The sequence below is a fragment of the Canis aureus genome, chromosome 5 (assembly GCF_053574225.1).
Source record: "Canis aureus isolate CA01 chromosome 5, VMU_Caureus_v.1.0, whole genome shotgun sequence".
Taxonomy (NCBI): domain Eukaryota; kingdom Metazoa; phylum Chordata; class Mammalia; order Carnivora; family Canidae; genus Canis; species Canis aureus.
The window spans coordinates 17315412-17330410 of NC_135615.1; the positions used below are offsets into that span (position 1 = coordinate 17315412).

Consider the following 14999-nt stretch of genomic DNA (forward strand, 5'->3'; position numbering starts at 1 on the left):
GGTTTCCTTTGCTGTGTAGAAAGTTTTTAATTTGATATAGTTCCACTGGTTTATTTTTGCTTTGGTTTCCTTTGCTTAAGGAGACCACTCAGAAAAATAGTGCTAAGGCTGATTTCCAAGAGTTTACTGCCTATATTTTCTTTTAGGAATTCTGTGATTTCAGTTGTTACATTTAGGTCTTTAATCCACTTTGAGTTAATTTTTGTGAATGGTGTTGAGAAGTGGTCCAGTTTCATTCTTTTGCATGTGGCTGTCCAGTTTTCCCAACACTATTTATTGTAAAATGTAATTAATTTATTATTCTCTCTTCCCCATTGTATATTCTTGCCTCCTTTGCTGTAGATTAGTTGACCATATATGCATAGGTTTATTTCTGGGCTCTCTGTTTTGTTACATTGATCTATGTGTCCATTTTTGTGCCAATATCATACTGGTTTGATGACTATAGCTTTGTAGTATAGTATGAAATCTGGGATTGTGCTACATCTAGCTTAATTCTTTCTCAAGATGGATTTGGCTATTCTGGATCTTTCATTATTCCATACAAACTTTAGGATTATTCTAATTCTATGAAAAATACTATTGGTATTTTGATAGGAATTGCATTGCATCTGTAGATTGCTTTTGGTAGTATGGACATTTTAGCAATATTAATTCTTCCAGTCCATGGGCATGAGATATTTTTCCATTTATTTGTATCTTCTTCAGTTTCTTTCATCAGTGTTTTAAAGTTTTCAGATTAGAGGTCTTTCACCTCCTTGGTTAAATTTATTTCTAAGTATTCTTTTTGTTGCACTTGTAAATGAGATTGTTTTCTTAATTTCTCTTCCTGACAGTTTATTGTTAATGTGTAAAAACACAACAGATTTCTGTATATATATAATTCTGTGCCTTGCAACTTTGTTGAATTCATTTATTCTAAAAGGTTTTTTTTTTTTAAGTTTATTTAAGTAATCTCTACACCCAATGTGGGGCTTGAACTCATGACCCTGAGATCGAGTCTCATGTCCTCCTGCTGAGCCAGCCAGGTGCTCCTCTTTACTAATAGTTTGCTTGGTGGATCATTTAGGGTTTTCTATATATCACATCATATGATCCACAAATAGTGACACTTTTACTTCTTCCTTACCATTTTGGGTGCCTTTTATTTTTCTTTCTTGTTTGATTGCTGTAGCTAGGACTTCAAGGATTATGTGGAATAAAAGTGGCAATAGTGTGGGCATCCTTGTCTTGTTCCTGATGTTAGAGGAAAAGCTTTTATCTTTTACACTTGAGTATGAATCTAGCTGTGGGTTTGTCATACATGGCCTTTATTATTTGGAGTTGAGTTCTCTCAATATCCACTTTGTTGAGAGTTTTTATTATGAATGTATATTGAGTTTTATCAAATGCTTTTTCCACAATTTTTGAGAAGATCATGCTTTTACCTTCATTTTTAATATAGTGTGTCATGTTGAATTGAGGATATTGAGCCATCCTTTGATCCCTAAAGTTGCACTTGATCATGGTGAATGATTCCATTAATATATTGTTGCATTTGGTTTGCTGATACTTTGTTGAACATTTTTGCATCTATATTCATCAGGAATATTGGTATGTAATTTTCCTTTGTTGTAATGTCTATGTCTGGTTTTGGTATCAGGAATATTGTCCTTGTAGAATGAAGTTGGAAGCATTCCTTCCTCTTCCGTTTTTTGGAACATTTGGAGAATGTTCTCTCATTTAAGTGTTTGGTAGAAACCACAGCTATATGGTCCACTAATCTTTGACAAAGCAGGAAAGAAAGAATATCCAGTGGAAAAAAGATCGTCCCTTCAACAAATGGTGTCAGGAAAACTGGCCAGCCATATGCCAAAGAAGGAGACTGACCACTTTCTTTTACCATACACAAAAATAAATTCAAAATGAATGAAAGACCTAAATGTGAAATATCCTAGAGGAGATCACAGACAGCAACTTCTTTGACAATGACTGTAGAGCTTCTTACCAGACATATCTCCTAAGGCAAGGAAAGCAAAAGCAAAAATGAACTATTGAGACTTCATTAAGATAAAAAACTTGTGGAAGATGCAGTCAACATAACTAAAAGGCAACGTCTGGAATGGGAGAAGATATTTGCAAATGACATAGCTGATAAAGGAGTAGTATCTAAAATCTGTATAAACTTATCAAACTCAACAGCCATAAAACAATCCAGGTAAGAAATGGGCAGAAGACATGAATGGACATTTTTCCAAAGAATGCATCCAGATAGCTAATGGATATGTGAAAAGATGCTCAACATCACTCATCATCAGGGAAATCCAAATCAAAATTGTGAGGAGATGCCACCTAACATCTGTCAGAATGGCTAAAATTAACACAGGAAACAAAGATGTTGGCGAGGATGAAGAGAAAGGGGAACACTCTTATGCTGTTGGTGGGAATGCAAGTTGGTGCAGCCACTCTGGAAAACAGTAAGGAGGTTCCTCAAGAAGTTAAAAATAGAGCTACCCTACCACCTAGCAATTGCACTACTAGGTATTGCAAAGGATACAAACATACTTATTTGAGGGGGCACATGCACCCTGGTGTTTATAGCAGCATTATCAGCAATAGCCAATTGTGAAAATAGCCCAAATGTCCAGTGACTGATAAGTGGATAAAGAAGATGTGTGTGTACACACACACACACACACACACACACACACACACACACAAATGGAATATTAGCCATCAAAAAGAACGAAGTTTTGCCATTTGCAACATAGGTGGAACTATAGTGTATTATGCTGAGTGAAATAAGTCAGAAAAAGACAAATACCATCTGATTACTCTTATGTGGAATTTAAGAAACAAAACAGATGAACATAGGGGAAGAAAAAGAAGGAGGCAAACCATAAGAGACTCTTAACTGTAAAGAACAAATTGAGGGTTGCTGGAAGGGAGGTGGATGGGGCGATGGGTATTAAGGAGGACACTGATTGTGATGAACACTGGGTGTTGTGTAAAAGTGAGGAATCATTAAATTCTACTCCTGAAACAGTATTACACTGTATGTTAACTAACTAGAATTTAAATAAAAACTTGAAACTAACTAACTAATTGGTAGAGTTGAGTTCACCTGGGAAGTCATCTGATCCTGGATTTTGGTTCTTGTTTATTATTATTATTATTATTATTATTATTATTATTATTGATTCAATTTCATTACTAGTAATTTGTCTCTTCAGATTTTCTATTTCTTCCTAATTCAGTCTTGGAAGATTCTATATTTCTAGTAATTTATCCATTTTTTTTCAAAGGTCTCCAATTTTTCATAGTAGTTTCTTACAATTCTTTGTACTTCTGTGGTGTCAGTTGTAGCTTCTCTTTCATTTCTGATTCTATTGAGTCCTTTCTCTCTTTTCTTAATGAGTCTGACTAAAGGTTTATCAGTTTTATCTTTTCAAAGAGCATGCTTAGTTTCATCAATCTTTTCTGTGTTCTTTTAACTCTGTTGTGTTTATTTCCACTCTGATCTTTATGATTTCCTTCTTTATACTGGCTTTGGGCTTTGTTCTTCTCTCTCTAGTCCTTTTAGGTGTAAGCTTAGATTGTTCATTTGAGCTTCTTCCTATATCTTGAGGTAGGCTATAAACTTCCTTCTTAGAACTATTTTTGCCAAATATTTTGATCCATTTCATTTTCATTTTCATTTGTCTCCAGGTATTTTTTAAATTTGCTCCTTAGTTTCTTTGTTGACTCATTGGTTGTTTACCCTCCACATGTTTGTGGGGTTTTTTTTTCCAGTTTTATCTTGTAATGGATTTCTAGTTTTATTGTATTATGGTCAGAAAAGATGCTTAATATGATTTCAGTCTTCTTGAACTTCTTGAGACTTGTTTTGTGGCTTAACATGTGATCAGTTTGGGAGAACATCTCGTGCACTTGAAAAGAATGTGTATTTTACAGCTTTTGGATGGAATGTTCTGTATATATCTGTTAAATCCATGTGGCCTAATGTGTCATTCAGAGCCACTGTTTCCTTATGGGTTTTCTGTCTGAGTGATTTATCCGTTGATATAATTGGGGTATTAAAGTCCTTTAGTATAATGGTATTACTGTCAATGTCTCCTTATCTCAATATTTGCTTTATATATTTATGTGCTCCTGTCTTCGGTACATTAAATTGTTATATCCTCTTGTTGGGTTGATCCCTTGATCATTATATATGCTTTTGTCTCATTACAGTCTTTGTTTTTTTATTTTATTTTATTTTATTTTATTTTATTTTATTTTATTATTTTATTTTATTTTTAGTTTTTGTTTTAATGTCGGTTTTGTCTGTTACAAGTATTGCTACCCAGCTTTTTTTTTTTTTCTTGCATTTGCATAGAATATCTTTCTCTATCCCTTCACTTTCAGTTTGTATGTATCTTTAGGTCTGAAATGACTCTCTTGTAGGCAGCATATAGAGGCATGTGTTTTGTTTTGTTTTTTTTCAATCACCATATATGTTTTGATTGGAGCATTTAGACCATTTGTATTTCAAGTAATTATTGATAGGTATGTACTTATTGCCATTTTCTTAATTGTTTTCTGTTTTGTTTTGTTTTGTTTTTTGTAGTTCTTCATTCCTTGTCTTGCCTTATCTGCAGGATTTGATTACTTTATTTACTGCTATGCTTGGATTCCATTCTCTTCATATTTCTATTATCTGTAACAGGGTTTTGGTTTGTGGATACCATGAATTCAGCTATAACATGCTATGTATGTAGCAGTCTTTGTTAAGTCGATAATCACTTAAGTTTGAATACATTCTAGTTCTCCTTTCATATTTTATATATTTGACATCATATTTTATTTAAAATTTTATTTTATGTATATTTTCATTTTTATTTTATATCTCTTACCTAATATTTGTAGATACAATTGATCTTACTACTTTTGTCTTTTTTTTAAATTTTTTAAAATTTATTTATGATAGTCACACAGAGAGAGAGAGAGAGAGAGAGAAAGAGAGGGAGGCAGAGACACAGGCAGAGGGAGAAGCAGGCTCCATGCACCGGGAGCCCGACGTGGGACTTGATCCCGGGTCCCCAGGATCGCGCCCTGGGCCAAAGGCAGGCGCCAAACCACTGCGCCACCCAGGGATCCCTACTTTTGTCTTTTTACCTTCCTAATAGCTTTATGAGTGTGACCTTCTGCTTTTAATATGTTTGCCTTTCCCAATGAAATTTTTTCCTTTCATAATTTTTTTCTAGTTGTGATTGTTTCTTCTCCATTTTAAGAGGTTGTTTTAATATTTCTTTAAGGCTTGTTTAGTGCTGATGAACTCCTTTAATTTGTGTTTAGGAAATTATTTAATTTTGAATAAGCTTACTGGGTAGGGTATTCTTGGTTGAAGATTTTTTTCCTCTTAGCACTTTTTTTTTAAAGATTTATTTATTTATTCATTCAGAGAGAGAGGCAGAGACACAGGCAGAGGGAGAAGCAGGCTTCATGCAGGAAGCCCGATGTGGGACTCGATCCTGGGTCTCCAGGATCACACCCCAGGCTGCAGGCGGCGCTAAACCGCTGTGCCACCAGGGCTGCCCGCACTTTGTTTTTTTAATTTAATTTTTTTTGTTTCAATTTTTTTTTCCTCTTAGCACTTTGAATATATCCTGTAACTCTCTTCTGACTTGCAGGATTTCTGCTGAAGATCAGCTGATGGCCTAATGGTGTTTCCCTTGTATGCAACTATTTGCTTTTCTCCTGCTGCTTTTTAAGGACCTCTCTTCATCTTTAATTTTTGATCTTTTAATTGATAGATGTTTTGGTGTGAATGTCCCTTGGTTTATCTTGTTTGGGGCTTCTGTGCTTCGTGGACTTGGATGTCTGTTTCCTTCCCTCAATTAGGGATGTTTTCAGCTGTTCTTCAAATGAGTTTTCTGCCCTTTTCTCTCTGCCTTCTCCTATGACCTCTGGAATGTGAATGTTATGCTTGAGTTTGTTGCAGAGGTCCTGCACCTGTCTTCATTTTTTAAAATTCCTTTTTCTGTTTCCCCATCTTCCAGATCACTGATCTGTGCTTGTGCATTTTCTTATCTGCTGTCGGTTCCCTGTAGTGCATTTTTCATTTCAGTTATTGTATTCCTCAGCTTTTTAAATATTTTCTTTTGTTGAAGTTCTCCACCTTTCTCTCAAGTCTGGTGAGTATCTTAATGACCATTACTTTGAATTGTTTATTAGGTAGACTCCTTTTCTCTGTTTTAGTTCTCTTTCTCAAGTTTTATCCTGTTCTTTTGTTTGGAACATGTTCCTTTGTCTCTTCATTTTGTCTGAATCCCTGTTTTTGTGTATTATCTAGCTCAGCTATGTCTCCTGGTCTTGAAGGCCTTATATAGAAGGCCTCTTGTGGGTCCAGTAGCACAATTCCCTTTGGTCCTTAGTACCAGGCACTCGTGGGGTGCATGTGCCCCCTGATAGTGACTGGATTCTGGCTGCCATAGTCATACTGGTGGACTGGGTTAGTTTCCATTTCACCTGTCAGAGACTCCGGGCTGCAATTGTTTTGGGCACACTGATACATGACTGACCCCCATTTCTCTGGGACAGGAGTTGCTTCAAAAGGGTGCTGGTCCCCACTGAAACTGCCTGTCTGGTATGTCAGAATCAGGAGCTGCTTTAGAGGGGCACTTGCTGGGGTGGACAGATCAGGTGGGTTGAATTCAAAGGGAATACTGTGACAGGGCACGTGGTGCTGGCAAGGTGGATGGAGACTTCTCAGAACTGGCTCTCTCAAGCATCTGCCCAGCTGGATGGAGGAAGGCAAGAGAAATGGCTCCCATCAGCACTGATATTTTGGAGAAAACTTGTAGAGATCCCTGCTTCTCCAGCACATGCCATAAAATAAGTCAAATTTCCTTCATGTATAACCTAGGTGCTTTTCAAACTGCTGCCTTTGGGCTGGGTCTCAGACTAAGCAATAGATCATGTATTGGCCCTTTAAGAGCAGAGTCTTGGTTTCCCATAGCCCTTTGGCTTCCTGGGAGTTAAGTCCAGATTTTCAATGCTCCCACAGGGTAAGCACCGCTGGTTTCCAAACCAGGTGTTATGGAGGCTCACCTTTCAGTGCAGGTCCCCCATGGCAGATGTGCTTGATATGGGGCCGATTCTCTCCTCTTCTGAGAGGGTTTTCTCACTTGTGATAGCCCTCCTATTGGTGGGTCATGAGGCTGGGGGTTTGGTCCCAACCATGTCTCTTCCCTCTACCCTTCTTGATATGTCTTCCCCTTTAATTGTTGAGCTGTGGAATATTTACTTTGCCTGTCTTTAGGTGGTTTTCAGAATGAGTTGCATCTTGTATAGTTGTAGCATTGATGTGTTAGTGAGAGGTGAGCTCAGGATCCTCTCTCTCCACCATTTTCCCAAGATCTCACCTAGAATTGGAGTTCTTAATCCAGGAATCCCAAACTGTGAAATTGGCATAGCAGCTGGTGATATTGGAAACATACCCATCAGAAGCAAATGAAAAGTATTTCTGAAAAGATGGACCATCAACCTAGGATTTTTTCCTATCACATCCCACTTACGATTTACTAACAACTCCAGATTACAAAACATTTGAGAATAGAAACTACCCTCAACTACAGTCTGCAGGCACTGCAAAAAGCACTATTCAAAGCCAAGTACTTTGTGTAATGCAACAGTCTTGTAGCCTATAAAGTAAGGATGCTTAAATGATACTAGCCATAAAAGAAGGTTTTAATAATAAATTGAAAAACACTGAGTGCTAAGAAAAAACAGATTTGTAAAAAGAGCCATATTTGGACTATAGAAATAAGATGTATAGTCATTTAAAAAAAACACTAAAATAATCCACCCAAAAAAACAAAAGACCTCTGTGAATAACTTCTTTAGAGATTAGATACAGTTTGAGAGAGCTAAGTGAATTGGAAGATAGATTTCAGGAAAATTCTCAGAATGTAGAGAAATAATATGGTTAAGGTGTCCCAGCTTGGTTTTTCAAGGACTACATGTAGCTAGTGAGCTTATCGCAAAAGCCTTGTGGAAAAATAAAGGGCTAAGAAGTTTTACCTTACTCTAAGTGTCAAAAGTGTAGATAAAAATATAATAATGATTCTGGGCTAAGAGAGACAAATCAGGCAGAATAGAGAGCCCAGATATAGATACTCTTGAGTGGGGGTTTGATAAATAAGTAATACTACATGTCAGTGGGAAAAGATTAAGTGGTGCTGCACTTTGGGGAAAAGATTAAGCTAGAACTCTTGTACATGTGAGGTCATATTTCAGGATACAAAATAAAACTCTAAGACTTTAAAGAAGTCGCACCAGAATCTCTTTATTAGGGTAGGGAATGTTTTCTTAAGAAACAAAACACACAACTATATAGAAAGAGCTGAATATATTTGGCTGTGTTAACATAACTTCCATTTGGCCACGGCCACTCTGTTGTTTATGGTAGAATGGACAACTGACAAGTAGTCCAAAAACATGTCATAGTTTAGGTACAATAGAAGTTTACTTCCTGCTTAGTGATCATTTAAAGGGATATGTCAGATTGATGCATCGCCCTCCTCCATAAGGTGTTTTGGGGACCCAGGTCCTAATAATGGGTGGCTTTGCTGCCTCTTAAGGCCTTGTCATAGTCTGCATGCAACTGGTGGAGGGGTAGAGTATGGAGGGAGTATACCAATTTCTTAAAAGCCTCATCCTGGAAGTGACACTCAGAACTTACATATCATGCTTGACACCTGCTCTCCTGTGTTAACTGAGCTGCAGGCAGAAGGGAGGAGGAAGGGTATGAGAGGAAATGTAGCTCTTCCCTAGGCAGCTGCTTTGTAGTTATGGTTTCATTACTGTGGATGAGGAGAATTGATTTTGGCAGCAGCTGTCTCAGTCTCTGAAACTATTGTGAAAGCAGAAGTCAGAGATTGGGGTAGATATAAATTAAAGCTTTAGGGAGGTTCCATTTCCTGTCCATTTGATTAATAAGGTGTCTGATAACACCAAGTGTTGGCAAAGGTCTGGGGACTAAGGAAACACTTGAACCCTGTTAGGTATATGCCACAGGCTAGGGAGGAGTGGTTGGAAGCATATTTGATAGCAAAGAGCAGAAATTACCCATGTTTCTCAGTTCAAAAAAAGAGATGTCAACTACTGTTATTAGTATGATATTATTCACCTGTTAAAATGAATGAACTATATCTACATGTATCAAGCTAGATATCTCAATATGATATTGAATGAAAAATCCAGTTGTCAAGGGAATAGTGCTATTTATGTACATTCAAAAATAGCTTGTGTTGCTTATCAATGTGTATATGTTTAAAAAGACGAAAATGCATATGGAAATATATTTGGCAGTTTCAACACAATGTTTTCTTCTTGGCAGAGAGGAAGGAGGGTAGGTCTTTAGCCTTATCTCTTATGAATTATTTTATAAGATCTTTGAATTGGGCCACCTGGGTGGCTAAGTGGTTGAGCGTCTGCCTTTGGCTCAGGTTGTATTCCTGGGGTCCTAGGGTCAAGTCCTGCACTGGGTTCCCCACAGGGAGTCTGCTTCTCCCTCTGCCTATGTCTCTGCCTCTCTCTGTCTCTCATGAATACATAAATAAGATCTTAAAAAAAAGGCATTTGAAGCAAATACTCTAGGCTAATATGTCTTCACTATTGATGCTGAGTATGCAGTTTATCATATTGTCTTTATTTAAAAAATGTTTAAAGTATTTAAAATAGGACATTAAGGGCAGCCTGGGTGGCTCAGCAGTTTAGCACCGCCTTCAGCCCAGGGCCTGATCCTGGAGACCCAGGATCGAGTCCCACATCGGGCTCCCTGCATGGAGCCTGCTTCTTCCTCTGCCCGTGTCTCTGCCTCTCTCTGTCTCTCATGAATAAATAAATAAAATCTTTAAGAAAAATAAAGTAGGACATTAATAATTAAAACATTTCAAAAATTTTAGCAGTTAAAGAATGGGAAAATGTGGTGTGTGTATATATACAAAGGAGTATTACTGAGCCATAAAGAAGAATGAAATCTTGCCATTTGCAATGACCTGGATGGAGCTAGAGAGCATTATGCTACATGAAGTAAGTCAGAAAAGACATATACTATATGATTTCACTCCTATGTGGAATTTAAGAAACAAAACAGATGAGCAAAGGAAAAAAAAAAGAGAGGGGCAATCCAAAAAAACAGATTCTTAACTACGGAGAACGATCTGATGGTTACTGGAGGAGAGTAGATGGGAGGTTGGGTGAAACAGGTGATTGGGGATTAATGAGTGCACCTGTTGTGTTGAGCATATCGAAGTGTTGAATCACTATTGTATAAGTGTATGTTGAAACTAATATTACACTTTCGGTTTACTGGACTTTGAATCATAACTTACAAAAACACATGAAAACAACTTTTGGCATTTCTTATCATTAGAAGCATTACGTGAATGGAAAGTAAAGATGAAAAGGGGGAGAGAAGTCCATTATTTTATTTCTGATTTTATGGTTGACTGGATAGCTAGTCCTCAGTGCCAGGAGCACAGGGGCTCTGCATGTCCTTGGCTTGTACTCCGTACTCGTAAGTCAGCACTAAAGCAATGGTAAAAATTAAATTGACAGAAACCTCTTCTCAGCTGCCCAGCTAATGAGAGTGAATGAAAGAGGGACAAATACTAGTTTAACTTGCTTGAACAGGTCTGCTGAAGTTTTCCCTTTCTATGATGTATGTTCTTGTCTTTTTCCCCATTTATTAACTTTGTCAATAGGTTGGAATGACTCTTACTGTATTTTATTTCCATACTGAGTATCTTTGTCCTGGAATGAGTGCTTACTTTAGTCAATATTTGATGAATAAAACTCCAGTTAAAGTAGTCTTCCCTATTTTTTGTTTTCCAGTAATTTACATGATGCACATGACTGATGTGTTATGTGGGATTGGATTACATAAAGAAGGAATGAATTAAGATGAAAACAGAAAAAAATATGAGAAAACAAAATCAGTAAAACTACTAAATCTAAAAAGTGGTTCCTTGAGAATACAGTAAAATTGAGGTGCCTGGGTGGCTCAGTGTTTGAGCATCTGCCTTTGGCTCAGGTCATAATCCCACAGTCCCAGGATTGAGTCCTGCATCGGGCTCCCTGCATGGGGCCTGCTTCTCCCTGTGCCTGTGTCTCTGCCTCTCTCTGTGTCTCTCATGAATAAATAAATAAAATCTTAAAAAAGGGAATATATAGTAAAATCAATGTTTGTTAACAAATGAAAGGATGAAGGGTAGAAATAGAGAAAGTACAGATACACAAAATAAGAATTTCTAATAAAGAAATATGTAGTAAAGGAAATTCATACTCTAAGAGACTATTCTGCTTAAGTAGATTCATGTAATTTTTTAAGTCCAGAAAAAAATGAATAATTTTTTAGGAGATGGTGTTTGCTGCAACTGACAATGGAAGAGATAGAAAAACCTAAATGGAGAAATTTCTGTACACCACCCAGAAGAAATAAAGTTGGGGGATGAAGCTGCCTTCCAAAATGTATCCGATCCACCTGGTTTCCCATGGGAATGCCATAACATATTTAAAGAGATCACTTTAGTGGCATGGAGATGTTTTCAGAGCATACAAAAAGATAGAAACTTTTCCACAGTGTGAAAAATAGCAAAATGAGTGTAACACTGATATCATGACCCAATAAAGACAGGACCAGGAAAAAAAAAAAAGCCAACCTCAGTTAAGAGAACTGATGAGGAAAGTCTCAATAAAATATTATCAATGGGTTCCACAGCACATTAAGAGACAAAAATATCTAGCCAAGTGAGGCCCATTGTGGGAATGCCACGATGAGATGGGTAGTATTTGGAAATTTATAAATAAATTCTATAAATAGAATTCCCATATTACCTGGCTACATAGGAAAAACAATATTGCTATATATGGTAGAAAATATTTTGTGAGATTGAACGTTCATTTTTTAAAAAGATTTTATTTATTTGTTTATTTATGAGGGACAGAGAGAGAGAGAGAGGCAGAGACATAGGCAGAAGGAGAAGAGTAGGCAAGGAGCCCGATGCGGGACTCGATCCTGGGACTCCGGAATCACCACCTGAGCCAAAGGCAGATGCTCAACCACTGAGCCACCCAGGAGTCCCCATTCATTTATTTTCTAACCTCTTTATCCAGGATTGCCTGGTGGCTCGGTCAGTTAAGCCTTGGACTGTTGATTTCAGCTCAGGTCATGATCTCAGAGTCATGAGATTGAGCCACCTAGGGCTCCTCACTCAGGGAGGAGTCTGCTTGAGATTCTCTCTCTCTCTCCCTCTGTGCCTCTTCCTGCTCTTTTCTCAAATAAATAAATAAATCTTTTAAAAAACCCCACAAAAGCCTCTTCATACATTTGAATATGTGGGTACTAATTTCACATGAGCTAAGTATCTATGGCAATGTATATACAGAATTTATCTTATTCAAGGCAGGAAACAAAACAAGAACATCAACTCTCGTCAGTTTTATTAATTTCAGTTTTTTGGAGCTATTAGCTAAGAGAGATTAGTGGTATATAATTGGAAAGAAGGGCATACAGTTAGCACTATTGTCTCTGTTGTTCTTTGTTGTTTTTACATTTCCTCTTTCCTAATAAAGAGGGGTTTTTTTTTTTGAGAAAGATTATTATTTTAAAAAAAGGATCCCAGCCATTAGAATGTTTCTTCTTCTTTTTTTAATCCCTACACAACATGATATGTCATTACCAGCTCCTCTTGGCTGTCATTGTGTCCCATGGATCTTCTTTTACAACTCAGAACCGGGATCCCTGGGTGGCTCAGCGGTTTAGCACTGCCTTCAGCCTAGGGCATGATCCTGGAGTCCTGGGATCGAGTCCTGCGTCGGGCTCCCAGCATGGAGCCTGCTTCTCCCTCTGCCTGTGTCTCTGTCTCTGTCTCTCTCTCTATCATGAATGAATAAATAAAATAAAAAACTTTAAAAAAATTTAAAAAAAAAGAATCTTCTAGGGGAAGATTAAATTCCCTCTCTAGGGGAGTCCTTTAATATGCTGTCAAAGTACCACTTCTCCACATTATTATTTTCAAGCTAATCTTTAAAAAAAAGTAAAACTCAGAACTCTCTCCTCTCCATGTTGTAAATAAATGAGGTAGATGGGGGGTGTTTGTGTATGTGTGCATGAGAGCGTGTGTGTGCACAATACCAATTCTGGTTTGGCTAAAACTATTGAGCAGTTATTTTCATTGCTTTTTAATATTCATAATAGAAGGCAGAAAAGGGATTTTTACAGCTTTGGTTTATTTAATTCCATAATTGGGTTCTTCCGTTTACCCATCAGTGAGATAGATGGACCTGGGTGGCTCAGTCAGTTGAGAGGCCAGCTCTTGGTTTTGGCTCTGGTCATGAACTCAGGATCATGAGATAGAGCTGGCCTCTGGCTCTGTGCTCAGCTCAGAGTCTGCTTGTGGTTTCTCTCTCCCTCTCCCTTTACCCCTCCCTCCTGCAACTCTGTCTCTCTCTCTCTAAACAAATAAAATAAATCTTAAAATAAAACTAAAAAAACAAATTACATGTAGAAATGATTTTTATTTTAATTTTTTCTGATATACGTGTAATTGTAGAAAACAAACACTTATGGACATGTGCATATACACTATTAATTGGAACATAAATGTCTCTTTTGAAATGTCCTTTTTTCCTTAATAGTGTACTTTACATATTTTAGAAGCATATCTTTTAATGATTAACTATTTTGCTATCATATGAAACTAATTTAACCAGAGTCTCCCCTTCTCCAGTTGTCTTCACTTCTTTCTTTCTGCAACTCCTACCACTTTGCTCTCCTCTTGTTCAAGGGAGAAAAATGAAGTACACTTATTACACAGTTGAGTCTGCAAAGGGAAGCGTTTAGTTAAAATAAGTGAGATTTTGCAGATTTGGCAGTGCACAGATAATTAGATGCTGTGTCTTTGGTTGTGTATTTGTCTGTTGGGTTCCAAAATGTGACACTTAGGGAAATTGGCCAAACTATATCAGAGTGAATTTTTCTGATGTGCAAAGTTGAGTTACAGAGCGTTTAACATAAAATCTTGCCATGTTATTCAATATTAAAACCACTAGCCTCATGTGGGCCTTTAAATTAATAAAAATAAAATAAAAAATTCAGTTCCTCAAGTAAACTAGCCACAGTTCAAGTGTTCAGTATGCACATGTAGCTAGTGACAAACCGTGTTGGACAAGAAGGTACAGAACATTTTCAACATCCAAGGAGTTCTATTGGATAGCCCTGGGGTGAAGTTTATATGTGTTACCTGTTTATTGTATTTGAATTTGAAAATCATTAAAAAAACTTTTCTTCCTGGATATTATAAATACCAATAAAAGTCAGTGATTTTGGAAACTGTGAATAGCCCAAAATTGCTTGCAGTAATTTTTACTTTCATACCAACTTAATATTTAAAATTATGTCCTGAAGTAAAACACATATCAAAATAGGGCTACCAGCATTTGGAAATTCTGGGAGAGCATTTAAAAATTCCCGATACAATACAAAGTCCCAGAGTGGGAAGAGTAGGGGTATGCACTCAACTCACTTGGGTGAAGATGGAAAGATGATGATATGGAAAGAGGGGCTCTTTGTTTTTAAAAGACCCTCAGAAGAAGGAAATGAAGTGGAGAAAGAGTGTATTTATTTGGGGCATATAATTTTTAAGTTGTAATTATGGTATAGTATCAATATAAATTAATCTGGAAAAATTAAGAATTGTCGGAAAGAAAAAATACAGGGAGGGGTGAAGAGGAGCCATCCCTAATCCTGTAGTCATTGGAAACAGCTAATATTATTTGTCACATATCCGTGAGCCTCTCTCTATCCTGTTCATCCAGCAGTGATTGAGGTCAGTGAAGAAGACAGACGAGATGTTAGTCTGAGAGGCAGGCATGTGGAGTGATGAAGAGCTCTGACACTGAGCCAGGTGGCCTGAGTTTAAGTCCCAGCTCGGTTGTTTCTATGTGTGGGACCATCACAAGTTATTATTTAA

General features: G+C 37.1%; 1 protein-coding gene across 8 annotated transcripts in view; it reads left to right on the forward strand.

Moving 5' to 3' along the window:
* Nucleotides 1-14999, forward strand: part of LOC144313745 (MAGUK p55 subfamily member 7) — a 301577-nt gene that overhangs the window by 173160 nt on the left and 113418 nt on the right. The window lies entirely within an intron of this gene.